General features: G+C 43.1%; 1 protein-coding gene across 8 annotated transcripts in view; it reads left to right on the forward strand.

Annotated features, from left to right (window-relative positions):
• Positions 1–1,919: 1,919 nt before the first annotated feature.
• Positions 1,920–20,079, forward strand: part of LOC106590274 (uncharacterized) — a 124,182-nt gene continuing 106,022 nt past the window's right edge. For all 8 annotated transcript variants that reach the window (XM_014181093.3, XM_014181095.3, XM_014181101.3 and 5 more), the window contains exon 1: positions 1,920–2,028. The gene's annotated coding sequence lies outside the window, so the exon portion shown is untranslated. The remainder of the gene's footprint in view (positions 2,029–20,079) is intronic.

Genomic DNA, 20,079 nt, shown 5'->3' on the forward strand with positions numbered 1-20,079 from the left:
TATGGAGTACAAAGTACATCATTTTCATTAGGAATGTAGTGAAGTTAAAGTATAAAGTTGTCAAAAATATAAATAGTAAAGTACAGATGAGATACCTAAAAATGTTTTTTCTTAGGTAGTACTTTCAAGTATTTAAAAAAAAAATTATTAAGTACTTTAGATTTTAAGAAAATGAGCAACTAAGTAATCATTTTTTACTTCTCCCATTTACTTCCCAAACCCCTGTTTGTTCTGCTTCGCTAAGCGTTGGGCCTCTGGGTTTAGAAACACTCTGGTGACATTGCGGCCATCTCCATTTTGAAGTAGTCCATTTTCTTCATCTGCTACTTCTATGAGATGGTAAACAAACCAAAAGGGTGCCTACTGTCACCTGGAGTGTGTTGTTTGAACAGGTATAAAGCCAAGGTTGGTGATTTTCTGCCACCTGCAGTAATGGAATGCTTGCTAATGAGTATAATCAATTGGCTGATCCCTCCTGATGACCTGGGTGGAATTATGCGATCCTTTCCAAAGCCATGGGAAGTACCACCTCTATCTATCTCTGTGTCCACCACTGAAAGGTGAGCTTTTGGCCATGGGATGGCGACATTGTATAATTTAAAAAGGGTTGAAACAGTAACTGAAATTGTTTCCATACTCGGTGATACAATGTTAATGAGTAGTTACAGTTAAACACTGAAACATTACTTTCTTTTACAAAGTAATGCAGTAACTTAGTGTCAGGGTAAGTTATGGTACTTTTCTGTGCATTTTTGGAAACATGTTTTATAGCAATAACTGCCATTTACAATATTTCTACAGCTTATAAAGGATATTATGATTTGGTAATTCCAACAGCCAACACTGCTCATTAAATCGAATAATAAGATTAGGCCTATGCTATAGCCTAGCAAGCCCATAGGCCTGATGAATAATGCACTTTTTTATGCATTCGAATTTAAAACTTGCATCGTCACACCACACAATTGGCTTGTTTGAGTGGTAAGGCTGATAAAGCAACCAACTGCAGATGAAAGTCGAGGAGTGAATTCGGGGAGGTGGATCTACGAGAGCCAAACGTCGAACAATGATTTGGTTTTCCAACAAGCATGGCTCAATGCAACATTGCAATGTTGCCATTGTTTATCAAAGTGTTTCTTTGAAATGTTGAAATAAATATGTATCCAACCTCCATATCACACACTGTAAATATACGTGCTAAGGCTTACATTGTACTATTAATCGGAGAGTAGGACTCAAACATAACATTCACTTATACACTGTTTAGATATGAATTGCGGGCTTCCTGTTTCAGTAACGTCTTTGGTCACGTTCGCGGCAATCAAACAAAAACACGAATGATTGGTTGACAATTAGAGCCTCCCACAATGCAGGCGATGGCTCCAAGTTGCAGCTGGTGAGGAGCAACTACATAAAATTGCATTTGAAACTTCATGACCTTTGATCATAGGGTTGTTGTAACATTTATGTAGGCGACATGTCGGCGCAAGTCAGACATGTTTTTACCCCCATAATGTAACACAATTTGAAAGGCAGTGAGCACCGACTTGATAAAAGTGATCCGCTCCAACGCGCCCATAACGATTGATATATGATCTAGCCATGGAGACTATCCTCCGGCGACATTCTGACGTTTTAGTCGGGTTGCGTGATATTCTTCAATGGCCGTTCTTCTTATGGTTGCCTATTGGGCCAATACAGTCCCGTAAAAGGCGTCAAACTTACTCATTGTACGTTATGGTTGTCTATCAAAGTAAATTACAGTACCTAAGAAAACCGTCAGGGCGTTCGCTTGTAAAATACGAAGCTGTGATTGGAGGTAGCGTCTGTCAAAACGACATTTTCGCCTTTATCATTGGATGAAATTTCAGTCAGTTGATATTTTTGGATTTTGATTGGAGGAAACTGTCTGTGGGCGGTAATGTTTCCCTGCGGTCACTGAAGCGCAGTACGGGAGGGCGGATCATCATCGTGGTGGCAGCTACACTCGGAGACTCCCGACAAACTGTCAAAAATATTCAGCAAACGGTGAGTCAACTCAAAATAAACACATCCTTTTATTGGGCAAATCGTCTAGGTACCTCGGGTTACGGCTATCGTGTTGTTCTGATGTGGTTTGTTGATTTATCAGTGAAGAAGGGACGGTGATTTTGGATGAGAAATACGCACGTTACGCATCATAGCAAGAAGTGCATGGGTGAAGTCGCAGTGTCACACCCGAGTGTCACAGCGCAGGAGCTATGGCTGTTCGCAAAGTTATGCAAGCTTGACTGTGTGTGTGTGTGTGTGTGTGTGTGTGTGTGTGTGTGTGTGTGTGTGGCCATAACGTCATTCAATTAGGGCTAAGCAACTGCGCACATGGTTCCTATTCGTATAAGCCTTTATAAAGTGCAATTCAATTCTTCATGTTATGGGAGTGTTTTTTGTTTTGTTTGGGGGGGCTTCAGCTCAGTCGGGGACCTCCAGCTCAGTCGGGACCTCCCGCAGAGCTTCTTCAAATCCGACTGTTGACAAATGTGAACTTTGAATACACTGTTACAACATTGTAACATTTGGATCATTTCGATGTTACGGTTTTCTGTTTTGACTGTACAGCCGAAGTAACATGTAGTTATAATTTCCTATAAGGCTAGAATAGGCTACGTGTTATGCTCTGATTTACCTAGCGGATTAAACTCAACGATTTATGATGGAGTTGAGCGGCGACTAGTGTGGATTTTTATACGTTTTTATAAAGTTGTTATTAAAAAAACTAGCCCGCAATTACACAGAATAATCTCGTGTTTAATTGCGGATTTTTCTTTGGGTGTTGAAATCTGTATTTTCTAAAATAAAAACCCACACAAGTAGCCCGCTCAACTACATCATAAATCTTGGAGTTGAGTTTATAGGCTATGATTTAGTGAATATAATCTCCAAAGCAACCTTCAGGACTACTACACAGCAGCTGAGATATTGCACTGTAGCCAGAAAGCTGTTTATCTTGAACATGTGCTGTCTGCTTAGAGCAGTTATTGACAATTATATCTTTCACTGCCATGTGTTTCAAAGTGCAGTCTGTAGGCCTATCCATGAAAAGGAACATGTATCCTCTGCCAACTGGCCACCCCATTGCATCACATTACTGTAAACACCGAGTTACTTTCTCTCAGCATTGGGCTGATTTGATTTCTGTACACTATTATCAGCCCCTAGGCCTCTTGTGCTGCCATACCTCCTCGATATTGATGATAGGAATGATAAGAGGAAGAGCAGAGAGAGGATTATTCTTGTTATTAGAGAGGAGTGTGGATCCTGCAGGAGATTACTGGACAATCCTCCCCAGATTACTACATGCAGGAATCAGAGGTGGGTCTATCTAACCCAGCGGTGGCTTCATTACTGGCTATATTCTGTCTGATTGTCAGATGATATATTTTACCTATAGAAATATGCTAGAAACATGCAGGTGAGGGTAACACTATACATTAAGATGCTCTTATACCTATGAGTGATGCTGTAATTACTACAGTAATAATGTTGTTGTTGTTAGTAATTATAGTATTATTACAGAATAGCAACGTTAATGTAAAGCGTTACTTAGAGCGGCAGGTAGCCTATCAGTTAGAGTGTTAGGCCAGTAGCCGACAAGGTGAAAAATCTGCCGACGTGCCCTTGAGCAAGGCACTTAACCCTAATTTGCTCCAGGTGCGCCGTACTACTATGGCTGACCCTGTAAAACATCACATTTCACTGGACCTATCCGGTGTATGTGACAATAAAAAGCATATTTACCTTAATTGTGCATATGTTTTATCCCTTTCTTTGGCACCGCTGCAGTTAGAGACATTTCCGTCACGAATCCACACGCTCCTATCAGACCAAATTTGCCAAATGAGGTGGAGGCCTCATCTACTCTGCGTGTGTGTGTGTGGGTTTCCATTTCTTTGTCTCGTGGCCCATGCTAGCTTGTAGCATACCTGAGCTAAGAGGGGAAGTATGTTAGGCTGTGGATTAGTCATGCAGACATGCACTCGTTGATGTTTTCGTATCCCAAAAGATAACTTCTGGATTTGTGTCCTGACCTGGAATGTTTCCACTAGGATTACTGTGTCATATGTCAAATATGTCAAAATGAAAGTAGCCTATCTAGCCGGCCCTGGGTAAAAGTCTGCTAATCATTAGTGACCTTTGGTTAGGTCGTTAGAGGTTTCTATTGGCCAACCTAGTTTGTCCTCATGCCAACTGTGTAGTTTCATGCATCCCCTTCTCCTAGTGCAACAATTCAAACAGTGGTGATTTCATTAACCATGCTCACGTTGTTGTCAAAACATTGTAGATATCTATTTGTGGTTGAAACTACCCATTTTATTGTCCTATTTGGTCTCTGTCCCAGTGCATGTTACTGTAATAACTCGTTCAGCTTCTAGCAGGCAACCTGGAAGCTACAAAGTAATCACTACATCGAGGCAGCACAATAGAATGGAATGTATTTATTCAGAAACACATCTAGTGGATTGTGGAAGCTTTGGTTTGGAATGTATTTATTCAGAAACACATCTAGTGGATTGTGGAAGCTTTGGTTTGGAATGTATTTATTCAGAAACACATCTAGTGGATTGTGGAAGCTTTGGTTTGGAATGTATTTATTCAGAAACACATCTAGTGGATTGTGGAAGCTTTGGTTTGGAATGCTACAAGGAGGAGACTCAGACAGAGAGAGGAATCTTAAGGTCACAGCGCACGTTCACTGCAAAGGGCAAAAGTGACAAGAAATGTTAGCTTTGGGGTGGAGAAACTAACCTTTTACGGCTGTCAGTCGAGAGTGTCTACATGCCTCAAGAAGAAGAAAATCTAAAACACAAACAAAACTTTGGGGAAAATTCCTCCGGTGGATTTGTAATGTCTATCACAAGCTAGGTTTTTTTCTACATCATGCCCTGCAAAGGGGAATGCTTACACACGGCATGCCGTACTACACTCTCTGGAGTTAAAATGTAACGAAATGAGCCCCTAAAGCTCGACAGCACTGTTGGGAAACGTACCAAGTCCGTGTTAAAATGATCTACAACTTTCATTCTTTTAAAATCAGAAGTGAAAGGACTATAGCAATAAAATGAAGGCTACCTCAATAGAGACCGATGTGCATAGTGTGCAGTGACACCGATCTTTAGATAAAATCCTTTTAGACGAGCTCCAACTACACGCATGGGACACATTTTCAATATGCACTAAAACCCTTGTGTGCTTGGATTATTACACAAGGGCGGTTATTACCAACCAACTGAATTAAATTGAGGTTATCAGGAAGGGTACGAATTGATGAACGAGCATACTAGGTGAGAGGGGCCCCCAGTCTAGCCAGCGAGCAAATAGGGGAAACCAATTGAGTAGAACTAAGCACTCTCAATTCCTCTCCACTCTTCCTCACTCTGCTAATCTGGTCTGATCTGTGTCTCCCATCCCTGTGGCTGCTGCTGCTCACCATGACTGCTAGCCTGGCCTGGATGACCCATCTGAAGTGGGGGTGCGCTTTTCTATAGAACCCTTGGCAGCGTGTGTTGCGGCAGAGATAGGAAGTCAAGCCACAGTAACTTTAGACCTAGAGAGGCCTGGTCAACCACAGAGAGACAGGTCCTCTTAAAGAGCCTGTCAATGGAGTTTGGGTCTATGGGAAGCCTGGGAAATCAATCACCCATTTCTTCAGTATTTTCAAGCGATGTAGTATTTTTTTGCCCCTCAACAAACCACCATTGCAGCCATCATGGGAGTGGCTGTCCTCAGAGAGCATGCGTGATGCTGTGCGGTCCAGTAGGGGCACTACAGCTCACACTAGGCCAGACAGAGGACAGGGATGGGTCTGGGCCTGTGATGGGATATCAGGCGGTGTCGGTACCAAACAGAGGCTGTAGGGCTTAGGGAGTTAGCGTGACTGTCTTCACTCCTGATCGCTGTATCACGGTGTGGTGTAACCCAGCCTCCTACCTCTGCCCCAAGCCACCGATCGTCATGACAACCAGGACACTGTCATTATTGCTGTTGGCCCAATCTGGAGTTGATAGGATCGATTATCCATAATGCAATTACAGCAGCCTTGTTTCTTATCCGTCCGGTCAGTCTGGCATCCGTGAGCAGGGATCGATACTAAGGCCGCCTGCTTTTATGGCCACTAACAGGACAGTTACCTGTGAATGTGAATATAGGCATAAACTGTTATATACTGTTACATCTATCTATATGGACAGTTTATCCCTGTGTAATAGTTACTGTTTTGGCCTATTGGGTAGTTTGAATAGTTTCACTTACTTCTACAATCGTGTGTGATAATAAGTCGACTTTTTGTGGGCACATGCTCAAAGGCGATACGTCATTGACAGGGAGAAGATGTCCTAAGCCTGAGGACAGGACTGTGTCTCCCTATAAAAGCACCAATCATTCACCCAGTGGAACATGTCTGGCTTCATCTCTCCTAGCTCTGACTGCGTCTCATTGAGACGTGTGTGTGTGTGATAGTTTTGGACCCATTCCAGGGAGTCTAATGTGCTGGCAGAAGGGTTCTTGTATTCCCAGGGCGCTCCGAACGGGACTGGAGTTCTACATTGTCTGCTGGCTGATTGGAAGAATATGGGTCTGGGATTGGAATGCAACAACGGTTTATCTCAATTATGCTAGGCTGTCATTTCTGAGAGGATCACGAAGGGTTGTTGGCGTTGTGTACAGCACCTCCCACAATTCCTCTCACCTTGAAGTAGGTTGTGTTAGCTGGTGGATGGTCATACTTGTTACTTTTTCACACCTGGATAGTAGCAAGAGGAATCAGTCCAAAGACGGCCATTTTACTTTGAGTTTTGTGTAATCACCCATATCGATTGGTGATTACTTAAGTGTTGTTTATGGTTGTGCCAGATTGTGCTGTCTGAGCTTGTCCAGTATCGCTGTGGACAAGTTTCACCCATTCACAGCTTGCGTTTCTACATTAGCCTATCAAATCACCACCCTCTTTTTTAGTTTGTTTGTGTTTTCTGCCAGTTCAAGGCAACGCTCCTTCCCTCCATGTAGCAGTGCATCAACAGAAACCTTTCTAGTTTACATCGATCATGCATTCCTAGTCACTGGTCTTATCACGTCAATTGATGCATTATCAAAGAGTTCTATACTGTACAGAGCTTTGCTTGGGATCTCTTAAAAATGCAAAGCTTAGACTGCCACACAGACATTTTAAGTGCAAGCACTTTTTTTTATCAGAACAGTGAAAAACAACAGGAAGATAAGATGGAGGAGAATGGATAGAACTATGGAATGGAATGCTGATGAGGTTAGAACGTAAGGATGGGAGGAGAAGGAGATGGCTATATGGGACTTTACTTTGGATTAGTAAATGGAGGATAAACCGGCGAGCGATATCATTCTGTGCTTTATTAAGTCGGTTGGCTTTCGGCCAAGTGGTCCTCCATAGTCACCCAGGACCTTGAGATTGCGTGACAGCAGCGGGTGAATGAAGAATGGAGAGAAGGGTGGAAAGAGGAGTGAAGCAGCAAAGGGCTGGCGGCCGGTGTAATCCCCTGCAACAGGACAACGGTAGCAGCCGGGCCGCAGCTTGGCTTTAACTGTCAATCAGGCCTCCAGCAGAATTATAGCTACCGTGTCGCCTGGGACACATCACCATTATCACCACACAGCTAGACACAGAGATAGATGGATGGCGGGAGAGAGAGAGAGAACCACCATTACCTAAGGTAATCATAGAGGAGGGAGGGGCGGAGGACAGGAGAAGGAGCTGCTTTAAGTACCGTTACTTGACTGTGTTTTGGAGTACTTCCTATTAACCATTAATACTACAGCACAGGACTGAGCTTTAGTTTATTTGTTCGCTAATGTTCCCTCAGACTTAGGCCCGGCTTAGTGTGTCTGCTACCTGTGTGTTAGTGTTTGTTTTGGGATTAGAATTGTCCTTTGTGTCTGTGCTGCTGTGCGTTCCATTGCGATGTGTCAAGCCTCGCTCTGCAACAATGGGCAGCATAGTTTCCAATCCTGGCAAACACAGACCCAGCGCTGTGTGTGTGTGTGTGTGTGTGTGTGAGCGAGAGAGAACCTACATGCACATACACGTAGGAGGGAGACACAGGGAATTGGCACAGGGGAATTAATTCTCTGTCACTCTAACCCAACCCTCACCCTCCCACACAGAGACTCAGACTGGCTTGTCAGACGAGAGAGAGAGGCCCAAGGAGGAGTGGAGAGGGGGATTGGTTAGTACAGGGTGTGGCAGTGGCTTCAGTACTTTTAGAGCAGAACTGTGCTCTCTCTCTCTCTCTCTCTCTCTCTCTCTCTCTCTCTCTCTCCTCTCTCTCTCTCTCTCTCTCCTCCCTCTTCCAGAGTACAACCTAATGGGCTACATCAGGGTCTGAATTCCGTAGAACAGAAATGTCCCTGAGTGCACTAATACCATTAGGGAGAGGAGGACATAGCTACATCTCACAGGACCTCTCTATCTTTTTATATATCGCATTCTTTCGCTCTCATGTCCTCCCTCCTTACTGGATATCTCTCTCTCTCTCCTCCTTGCTTTATCGTTGTAGGTCTTTCTGTATTTCTCTCTTTGTCGGTCTGTTTTTATCTCTCTCTCTCTCTCACACACACACACACACACACACACACACACACACACACACACACACACACACACACACACACACACACACACACACACACACACACTCAGGGCCAGACACTGGTCCTTTCTCCGGCCCCTGACACAGGCCTACTGTGGGGTTAACAAGCCAGGCATCAGGCCCGTTTCCCACTACAAGAGATGGAGTCTGAGGAGCGGAGTGGCAAAAGAGATTTCTACTTTTCAATTCACATTCCATCATTGCCTTCTAGTAGCCACTAGCCAGCATGCACAAAATATTTAACAATCCAAGCAACTTTTCTTCAAAAACATTAGGGCTGGGGATATCTCAAATGAATTTAAATGTATGTTTTAGCTTGATATTCCAAATGCCTGTATCTCAATAATATTTATTTGTTTTGTTTTTATTAGCGTTTCAGTCTGCTTGTTCTCATGTTGTCTTTTTGGTCTTGTCCCCTTCACTCCTTCTGTGCTGTGTGCACCTTCCCATTTACACACACACACACACGCACACACCAAGCCAATCCTCCTGCCACTCCAAACAACAAAAATGAGAGATGCCGTCTTCCTCTCTGACAAGCGGTTTCAACTTGCTATTTGCATTTGAGATTTGTTCCAACAGAATCGGTCATATGGACATTAAAACACATTGAGACATTATTTTACTGTAATAGAGGAGAAGTGACCCTTTCTAACGGTACCCTTTTTATGTCTCAACTATGGCTGTTTGTTACAGTGACCGTATTACCGCCACACAGGCGGTCACAAGTCATAAAGGCAGTCAAATTCCACATGACCATTTAGTCATGTCAACTAGGCTTCTCCAAGCTCTGATGCTGCTGATGGTCATTAGTAGCCTACCAAACGTTCTCCTGCCTGGTACTCAGCACTCTATTGTCCCTCTAATCACTCTGACATCAATGCAAATGTAATTGAAAATCAAATTAAATACTTCATGAGAGCCCATGACTCATGTTACACAACATTTCTAAAGGCTATGCAATTGCATGAGAAAACAGAGTGATGGCCTCTATTAAAAAGAGGAGGATCCCATCAGCTTTCTATAGACTGTTCTCTTTACAACAGGATGGCATGAAAATGAACCATGGAAATAGCATCCTCCATTCGCTATTTAAATGCACAGGTGACATATATTTTTTTCCCCTGCCTCTGTTTCGAGACAGGTGCATAATAATGGTCCATTCTAAATCAAAACAAATTTCACACATATAAACTCAGCAAAAAAAAGAAACGTCCCCTTTTCAGGACCCTGTCTTTCAAAGATAATTCGTAAAAATCCAAATAACTTCACAGATCTTCATTGTAAAGGGTTTAAACACTGTTTCACCATGCTTGTTCAATTAACCATAAACAATTAATGAACATGCACCTGTGGAACGGTCGTTAAGACACTAACAGCTTACAGACGGTAGGCAATTAAGGTCACAGTTATGAACACTTAGGACACTAAAGAGGCCTTTCTACGGACTCTGAAAAAACACCAAAAGAAAGATGCACAGGGTCCCTGCTCATCTGTGTGAACGTGCCTTAGACATGCTGCAATGATGCATGAGGACTGCAGATGTGGCCAGGGCAATAAACTGCAATGTCTGTACTGTGAGACGCCTAAGACAGCACTACAGGGAGACAGGACGGAAAGCTGATCGTCCTCGCAGTTGCAGACCACGTGTAACAACACCTGCACAGGATCGGTACATCCGAACATCACACCTGCGGGACAGGTACAGGATGGCAACAACAACTGCCCGAGTAACACCAGCAACGCACAATCCCTCCATCAGTGCTCAGACTGTCCGCAATAGGCTGAGAGAGGCTGGACTGAGGGCTTGTAGGCCTGTTGTAAGACAGGTCCTCACCAGACATCACTGGCAACAATGTTGTCTATGGGCACAAACCCACCGTCGTTGGACCAGACAGGACTGGCAAAAAGTGCTCTTCACTGACAAGTCGCGGTTTTGTCTCACCAGGGGTGATGGTCAAATTTGCGTTTATCTTCGAAGGAATGAGCATTACACCGAGGCCTGTACACTGGAGTGGGATCGATTTGGAGGTGGAGGGTCCGTCATGGTCTGGGGCGGTGTGTCACAGCATCATCGGACTGAGCTTGTTGTCGTTGCAGGCAATCTCAATGCTGCGTGTTACAGGGAAGACATCCTCCTCCCTCATGTGGTACCCTTCCTGCAGGCTCATCCTGACATGACCCTCCAGCATGACAATGCCACCAGCCATACTGCTCGTTCTGTGCATGATTTCCTGTAAGACAGGAATGTCAGTGTTCTGCCATGGTCAGCGAATAGCCCGGATCTCAATCCCATTGAGCACGTCTGGGACCTGTTGGATCGGAGGGTGAGGGATAGGGCCATTCCCCCCAGAAATGTCCGGGAACTTGCAGGTGCCTTGGTGGAAGAGTAGGGTAACATCTCACAGCAAGAACTGGCAAATTTGGCGCAGTCCACGAGGAGGAGATGCACTGCAGTACTTAATGCAGCTGGTGGCCACACCAGATACTGACTGTTACTTTTGATTTTGACCCCCCCCTTTGTTCAGGGACACGTTATTCCATTTCTATTAGTCATATGTCTGTGGAACTTGTTCAGTTTATGTCTCAGTTGTTGAATCTTGTTATGTTCATACAAATATTTACACATGTTAAGTTTGCTGAAAATAAACGCAGTTGACAGTGAGAGGACGTTTCTTTTTTTGCTGAGTTTATTATTTAGAATATGTTAAGACAAGATAAAATCAAGAATAGTGTCACGGGTGACAATATTAGCCAATATTGTCACTTGTGAATGATATTTTTGCCGCTGGGAAATTCAAGGCATTATAAAGTGCTTGTCAAATTGTGAATGAGAGACTGATGAAGTGTGCACAGGCTGTGAAAAAAACAAAGCAGAGCTCATGCCTTTCATGTAACTTTTTTCAAATCATCATCATGCAGCCTTAGAATGTATTACAAATCAAAACATATAGCCCGACGTTTGTATCACAACTGAAGTTACATAAATAACTCTAAATTAAGCATATAGGAGGACCTGTTTCTTTGCTCACCGCTCAACACAGAATAGCCGCATGTGCGCCCTCCCTTTGAAATCATTTGGAGAAAATATCATTTCTATTTTATTCAGCTTTGTTCAATTGTATTCTTCATACTAAAAAATAATTCCATGGAATTCTAAGCAAATCTTGTCTGCTAAATGAACTAGTGTAGCCCATAGCGATATGGCATAGCCAGATCAGGACCTAACATAAGGACGACTCAGAGTATGCTATTCTGTTCTTCTGAAACAGACTACATTTTCTTCATATCATGTTTCTTTAGACCTGTCTAAAATCATGGATTTATTGTGATGGATTTATTAGACTTCTTAAAATGTAGATGTTCCAAAGGTCTGCATCATGTGTGGAGCCAGGTAATGTTAAATGTGTTTATGTTAATTAACGACCGGGAGTTATTTGCTTGACAATCACGAGCTAACAAAATTTCATGACAGCCCCAGTCTCAACTACTAAAATGCGAGTATGAATAAATATTGATTCTGTAAAATCAATGCTCAGTTTGTGGCGATCGGAATTGCGGTACCACGTACTTTTATACTAGCTGTCTAGTCTGTGTTTTATAAATGTGCAATAAGCATAAAACACAATTATATAAGGAATTGACAACTCGTTCTCATTCTGAGAAATAAGGCAGGCCACTTGTTTTCAACATCAGGCTCGCATGTAGGACCGAGACGATACCAGTATCGCTATACTTGTTAGTATACTATACTTGTTAGTATCGCTGCAAGGAAACAAAACGCGAAGGGAATTTAACTTCTTTAGGAAAACAGTCCTGATGTTGGAAACAAACATCATTATGTTGTCATCCAGAGTCACATTTATTTTCCAAGCTGCAGCACACAATATTTTACATGCAGAAGGTTTTTAAAGGACCAAAGAGTTTGGTCTGCTTCGTGTTTTCATTTTTGCCACGGAAAAAATATTGCGATACTGGTATCGTCCCAGGCCTACTAGAATAGTTGGACAGAAGGGTGTGTCCGTAACAATTCAACTGTTCTACCTTGTTAGCTAGCAGATAGATCCAAACTTGAAATATAAAGATTAGCTGGCTACTCACTAGCATGTGGGCTTGTGCTTGAGAGACTGCTTAAGAGACCTGTGTTAATTTTTGATAATGCCTGCTACAAGAAGTTAGTCATTATTAGTGAATGTGCATTATTCATGGATCTGGTTACATTTTGTAACAAAAATTGCATTTTTGTAGACAGACTTGAAAGCCAGATCAGTGATTATTGCAAAAAAGCAGGTTTAACTTCTCATAAAATAATTACATTATGGTTGTGGAAGGCAGGTATAATTTCACCAGCCCTGAATTCATGAGATTATTGCTCACTGTTTGAAATGCAGTGTATTTGACATTTTATTGTACAACAAAGCTTATGCTTTTTAGGCCATATCGCCCAGCCCTAATTGCAATATTGAATAATGCAACCAAACCATATTACACTCTTGAATAATGCAACAATCCACAAGCTTGTGCAGACAATTAAATGGTTTATTTTCTTGTCCGTACACATTCAATTAGCTGATAGTACTTTTATATTCGTATTCCCATACGAATATAAAAGTACAGTAACATTATCATACAGTGTCATTCATTTTATAATACAGTGTATTTGGAAAGTATTCAGGTCCCTTGACACAATACCCCATAATGACTAATCAAAAAACCTGAAATATCACATTTACATACAGTACCAGTCAAAAGTTTGGACACACCTACTCATTCAAGAGTTTTTCTTTATTTTTACTATTTTCTAAACATATCTAAATATTTTATATTTGATATTCTTCAAAGTAGCCACCCTTTGCCTTGACAGCTTTGCACACTCTTGGCATTCTCCCAACCAGCTCCATGAGGTAGTCACCTGGAACGCTTTTCCAACAGTCTTGAAGGAGTTCCCACATATGCTGAGCACTTGTTAGCTGCTTTTCCTTCACTTTGCGGTCCAACTCATCCCAAACCATCTCAACTGGGTTGAGGTCGGGTGATTGTGGAGGCCAGGTCATCTGATGCAGCACTCCATCACTCTCCTTCTTGGTAAAATAGTCCTTACACAGCCTGGAGGTGTGTTGGGTCATTGTCCTGTTGAAAAAGAAATAATAGTCCCACTAAACGCAAACCAGATGGGATAGCGTATCACTGCAGAATGCTGTGGTAGCCATGCTGTTTAAGTGTGCCTTGAATTCTAAATAAATCACTGGCAATGTCACCAGCAAAGCACCATCACACCTCCTCCTCCATGCTTCACAGTGGGAACCACACATGCGGAGATCATCCATTCACCTACTCTGCGTCTCACAAAGACACAGCAGTTGGAACCAAAAATCTACAATTTGGACTCATCAGACCAAAGGACAGATTTTCCCTGGTCTAAAGTCAATGTCTCATGTTTCTTGGCCCAAGCAAATCTCTTCTTATTTGTGTCCTTTAGTAGTGGTTTCTCTGCAGCAATTCGACCATGATGGCCTGATTCACTCTGTCTCCTCCGAACAGTTGATGTTGAGATGTGCCTGTTACTTGAACTCTGTGATGCATTTATTTGGGCTGCAATCTGAGGTGTAGTTAATTGCCGATTTCTGAGGCTGGTAACTCTTCTGAACTTATCCTTTGCAGCAGAGGTAACTCTGGGTCTTCCTTTCCTGTGGCGGTCCTCATGGGGGTCAGTATCATCATAGCGCTTGATTATTTTTGTGACTGCACTTCAAGAAACTTTCAAAGTTCTTGAAATGTTCCCGAATTGACTGACCTTCATGTCTTAATGTAATGATAGACTGTCGTTTCTCTTTGCTTATTTGAGCTGTTCTTGCCATAATATGGACTTGGTCTTTTACCAAATAGGGCTATCTTCTGTATACCACCCCTACCTTGTCACAACACAACTGATTGGCTCAAACACATTAAGAAGGACAGAAATTCCACAAATTAACTTTTAACAAGACATACCTGTTAATTGAAATGCATTTCAGGTGACTACCTCATGAAGCAGGTAGAGAGAATACCAGGAGTGTGCAAAGCTGTCAGCAAGGCAAAGGTTGAAGAATCTCAAATATATTTTGATACGTTTAACACTTTTTTTCCCATTACTACATGATTCCATATGTGTTATTTCATAGTTTTGATGTCTTCACTATTATTCTACAATGTGTAAAATAAAGAAAAACAGTTGAATGAGTAGGTGTGTCCAAATCTTGACGAGTACTGTAAGTATTCAGACCCTTTACTCAGCACTTTGTTGAAGCACCTTTGGGAGCGATTATAGCCGCAAGTCTTCTTGGGTATGACCCTACAAGCTTGGCACACCTGTGTTTGGGGAGTTTCTCTCAACAAAATGTGAAAAAAGTAAAATGGTCTCAATACTTTCTGAATGCACTGTATATGCTGCACAGCTAGGTAACATTAGCTAGCTAGCTAAACAAACAAAATAACTTCTGCATCCTCACAAACATGCTGGCTGTAGTTGAATGCTGATGTTTAGCTGAACCACAGCTAGCACAAGCTCTTAGGCTTATACAAGCTACCTTATTAAAGTTATCTTAGAACAAACCAGGCTTCATTTGATCAATTTCATGGAAGTCGTTATATGAGGTAAAAGCAAATTGCGACTGAAATTGTTAGTTATTCCCTGGGGAGTTGCTTCTTGTCTGGACCTCGGTGGCTTAGTGCAGTCAAGCAAAAACATCTAAATAATCGCTTGAGATATAAAGCTACAATTTCAGAATGTTACAGGCTGTTACTACAATTTCAGATAAAAACCCAATTAAAAGAAGTCTAAAAAAATATGCTAAATGTCTGTACATTTGAGCTGTTTCTAAAACATTGCCATGCTATTAAAATGTTTACTGTAAGAGTGTTGGCTCAACAACACATTTCTGTTTACACGGCCCTGCTTAGAGGGAGGCAACTGTCCTGCGCTACCTGGTATACATTACAGTATACGTGTAGTCGAGAGTATTTTTGCATAAAGTCTATTAAGTATGAAGAGCCTCTGTGTCTGGAGGGGACAGCAAACCAAACTGGAGCAACAAGCACCATATTAGCATTAATCACACTGGGTCTCGGTGAAGAGGTCTACAGATCAAAGACGTACACAGGCTCTTCAGGGGAAACACTTTAATATGGAGATGACTGGATGGGTGCTGCCACTCCTCCACAGGCAAGGACAAATGCACAAAAGGAACACACACACACACACACACATTTGTGCAAATACTATCTCTGTGGCACACATGCACACTCATACAAGAACATCTGCTGTTGCATTTACAGATTTGCTTACACACACACACACACACACACACACACACACACACACACACACACACACACACACTCTCTCTCTGAGCACAGATGACCTGTCTCAGTAATCAGTGTGCCGCTGCAATGTCGGCTCAGAGGATAAGCCCCATCTCTCTCTCCTCCCCTCCTCCTTTCATCCCTCTCTCCTTACGCAGCAGTTGGATGGCTGACAGCAGTTTATTGGGAGGCCCTTGTGAGGGCCCCCCCTTCCCTCCCAAGGGCTCTGCTTTTCTTTTTACCATCGATTTACTCAGACATTGGGAGAGCAAACACACACACACACACACACACACACACACACACACACACACACACACACACACACACACACACACACACACACACCACACAGCAGGAAAGAGCAAACGGTGCTAATTGATTTCCCTCCTGCTCATAAAGCCTTAGAGGATGACACCATTGCGTTATTAATATGTTTCTGACATATTATTCGTATGTGGAACATACAGCACTCATCCCTGATTGAGTGATGGTTGTGTTGCAGCACGCAACCAGATATTTTGGTCCATGTGACTTGCCATCCTGACATGTTGTTTTCCCCGTACCAGGAGAGGAATGGCACCTCTGTGAAAATTACATTTTGACATGTGGGTGGGTGCGTGAATGGATGTGTTTGTGTGTGTGTTTGTCCATTTGCACACATGCGTTTGTGTGTGACAGTGACGAACCATCTTTCTTTGTCTGCAACATTCTGAGCAGCAGTAGTCAATGTGAAGACCAGGTCCAAGTTGAACAGAGGAACCGAACTGTTTGAAACGGGTGATCACAGAAACCACACGGTGACTGAGTGAGTGCTATGCCACTGCCGGTGCTCTCCACAGTGTATGATCCACAGGCTTTGTTTTGAACTGGGCCTTCCTGCCTGCTAGGACCGAGCCCTCATGAGGCTAACCCTACACCAGAGAGCAGGACAAAGCATGCTGGGGTTTCTGTAGCTTGCTGACCTGGGGATTATTCAAAGGGATACAATGTTTAGAACTCTACAGATACATAATGCATAGAGGTTAGTGATGCACCAATATGATATTTTTGGCCGACATCGATATCCGTTATTTTCCTTGCCCCCCCAAAAAACAATACTGATACCGATAACCGATATTAAACATTTTAGCGGCCTTTTTAGCATTCTAGTACAGTTAAATAGTTAACGCACACACATGGCCACAGTACAAGAGGCATTACTACAGTCCCTGGTTCGAATCCAGGCTGTATCACATCCGGCCATAAATGGGAGTCCCATAGGGCGGCACACAATTGGCCCAGCGTCGTCCGGGTTTGGCCGGGGTAGGCCATCATTGTAAATAAGAATTTGTTCTTAACTGACTTGCCTAGTTAAATAAAGGTTACACACACACACACACACACACACACACACACACAGACACACCACACTGACCAAAAAGTTATTTTGTTGGCATTTACGTATGTCCCCATTACCAGTAAAACATAATCAAAATCTATTTCTTTCACTTACTTGCTGTGCTGTTTTGTTGTTAATTTGTTCAGTTGTTTCATTCTCAACCAGGATTTCATCATGCATGTCAAGCAGTAAAGTTTCAGCTCTGTCTGTCTGTGGCCTCTCTTCCTCGGTGCGCACTGTCACTGTGTCCGTTTCCATCTTATCCAACTGTGTATGGAACATTTCATGTAAACCCTGTTTCTTGTCTGCATCGAAGTAGCTGTCCTTGATGCTATGACACAGTAAATCAAATCAAATTTTATTAGTCACATGCGCCGAATACAACAGGTGTAGACCTTACAGTAAAATGCTTACTTACGAGCCCCTAACCAACAATGCAGTAAAAAAAAATATATACAAAAAAAATATATATATATAGAAAACAAGTAATTTGAGAGCAGCAGTAAAATAACAATAGTGAGACTATATATAGGGGGGTACCGGTACAGAGTCAATGTGCGGGGGCACCGGTTAGTTGAGGTAATATGTACATGTAGGTAGAGTTATTAAAGTGACTATGCATAGATGAAAACAACAGAGAGTAGCAGCAGCGTAGAGGGGGGGGGGGGGGGGCAATGCAAATAGTCTGGGTAGCCATTTGATTAGATGTTCAGGAGTCTTATGGCTTGGGTGTAGAAGCTGTTTAGAAGCCTCTTGGACCTAGACTTGGCGCTCCGGTACCGCTTGCCGTGTGGTAGCAGAGTGAACAGTCTATGACTAGGGTGGCTGGAGTCTTTGACATATTATTGCCAACGTTCTTTTGCGTTTTTCACAATTAACATAAGCCTACCTGCAGTGCGTACTCCATTCGGCTTGTATCCATCCCCATTTCCAAAGAGCGCCTTTGTCCGGTTACCAAAGACTCGCTCCCCCAAACAAAAATGTTTCAGTATAACGCCATATCAACAGTAGGCCTGGCTATATCTTGCTTATTGAGAACGTGCCTTACACATACAATGCAATTTACGGGAGCCTAGTATTTTTTATTTGAAGAGAATTGCAATGCGTAAAGGCCTATATTAGTTAAAGCCAATTACAACAATATTGACTGTCAACACTCCAAACATACTGAGCAAACACTGGATGTTATTATATATATATTGTGTACTGTTGCTGTCACTCGTTACTGTAGGCTATGCTATTTAGTAAACTGTAGTATCAATCCACAATGGACTAGGACGACAATATTCCGTCCCCCAGCCGAATTGGACTTGATGACAAAGCAAAGACCGTCAATAACCTACAGAACTTGAGACAAACACATGCAGTATAAGCCTTGGAACACCTTGATTGAACAGTGTTCATTCGTCAAACCCAGCCCTTTCGCGCCACCGCCAGCTATTGCACTCATAATAACGGCTGTGAAAATAACAAAAATATTCCTGACACACCCTCGGACCTATAGCGCTACTGCCAGCGCTTAAATGTACTATTGTGTTTGGTATGTTAAAATACAGCCCCTACAGTCTTGACTGAAAAGGTGGTTAGCCTTGTGTACTGAGCAGGGGGAGCGGGCTTGGCCCATGGAGTCAGCCCTGTCAATCACACTGTGTCTGCCTCGGATAAGGGTGACACACACATCAGGGAGGCAGGGCCTGAGCCTCTGATCTGAGGTTTACAATGCTGCCCCACAGCCCCACCTCCGGATCATTAAAGGCAGCCACACACACACTATACCTCACTGGCACAGAAATACAATTCACGGGTGTAATTCACAGTGCCGCAACTGTTACCCACCTGAGACCCATTAGCAGTGCTCACACACACACACACACACACACACACACACACACACACACACACACACACACACACACACACCTCCCTGGGGTTCCTGTGTGAGGCAGGTCTGCCACCTCCTGCATTCCTGAGAGGAACTCGTCTCACAATGTCAGAGCTGTGGTCTTCAGGGTCTTTCTCTCACCCCCCCTCCCCCTCTCTCTTTCTCACTCATTAACCTTTATCAAACATTAACTCCCTGCAGGTCTCTTTGGCAAAGCTTGACTGAACACATACCTATCCACGCTACCACACTCTTACATAAACCACCCTAGCACAAAGAACAAGAGCCCTGCACGGGCATGAATTTTCAGCCCGCGCCCTACCCATGCCCGACGTTCAGGCCCTACCCAGGACTGATTACTTCTGGCAAATTCACCCAGGCCTGATTGCTTCTGCCCTGTCCAAACCCAAAATCAGAAATAACTTCAATTGTTAGTATTCATTAGCTGCTCGTCTCTGTCTGTCCTCCCCCTCCCTCCGCGCTGCATGCGTTCTTCTGCTGGTCTGCCTGTGTGAGTATAACATAGCAATGACTCCGCCTTGGGCTGCTCAATGATGAGACGTAAAAGAGCAGTTAGCTGTTGTGAAATCACCTCTCCTGTCGACTCGGACAATGTTCTGGTCTTATATTTGATGAGGTTGAAGCGCTTCTGACACGCTGCTACTTACTAATCTGAATGGAGTTGTTGTTATCTCCTGTAGGATTCAGAAGGGGAGAAAGTCCACAGTTCACGTTATGTAGCTAGTCTCAATTAGCCTAGTTAACGTTAGCTAGCTAGCTAGCCAGCTTTACTATCTTATTGTAGCTAATGTTATATTACGGTT

The sequence above is a fragment of the Salmo salar genome, chromosome 29, assembly GCF_965601325.2.
Source record: "Salmo salar chromosome 29, fSalSal1, whole genome shotgun sequence".
In the NCBI taxonomy this organism is placed as follows: Eukaryota; Metazoa; Chordata; class Actinopteri; order Salmoniformes; family Salmonidae; genus Salmo; species Salmo salar.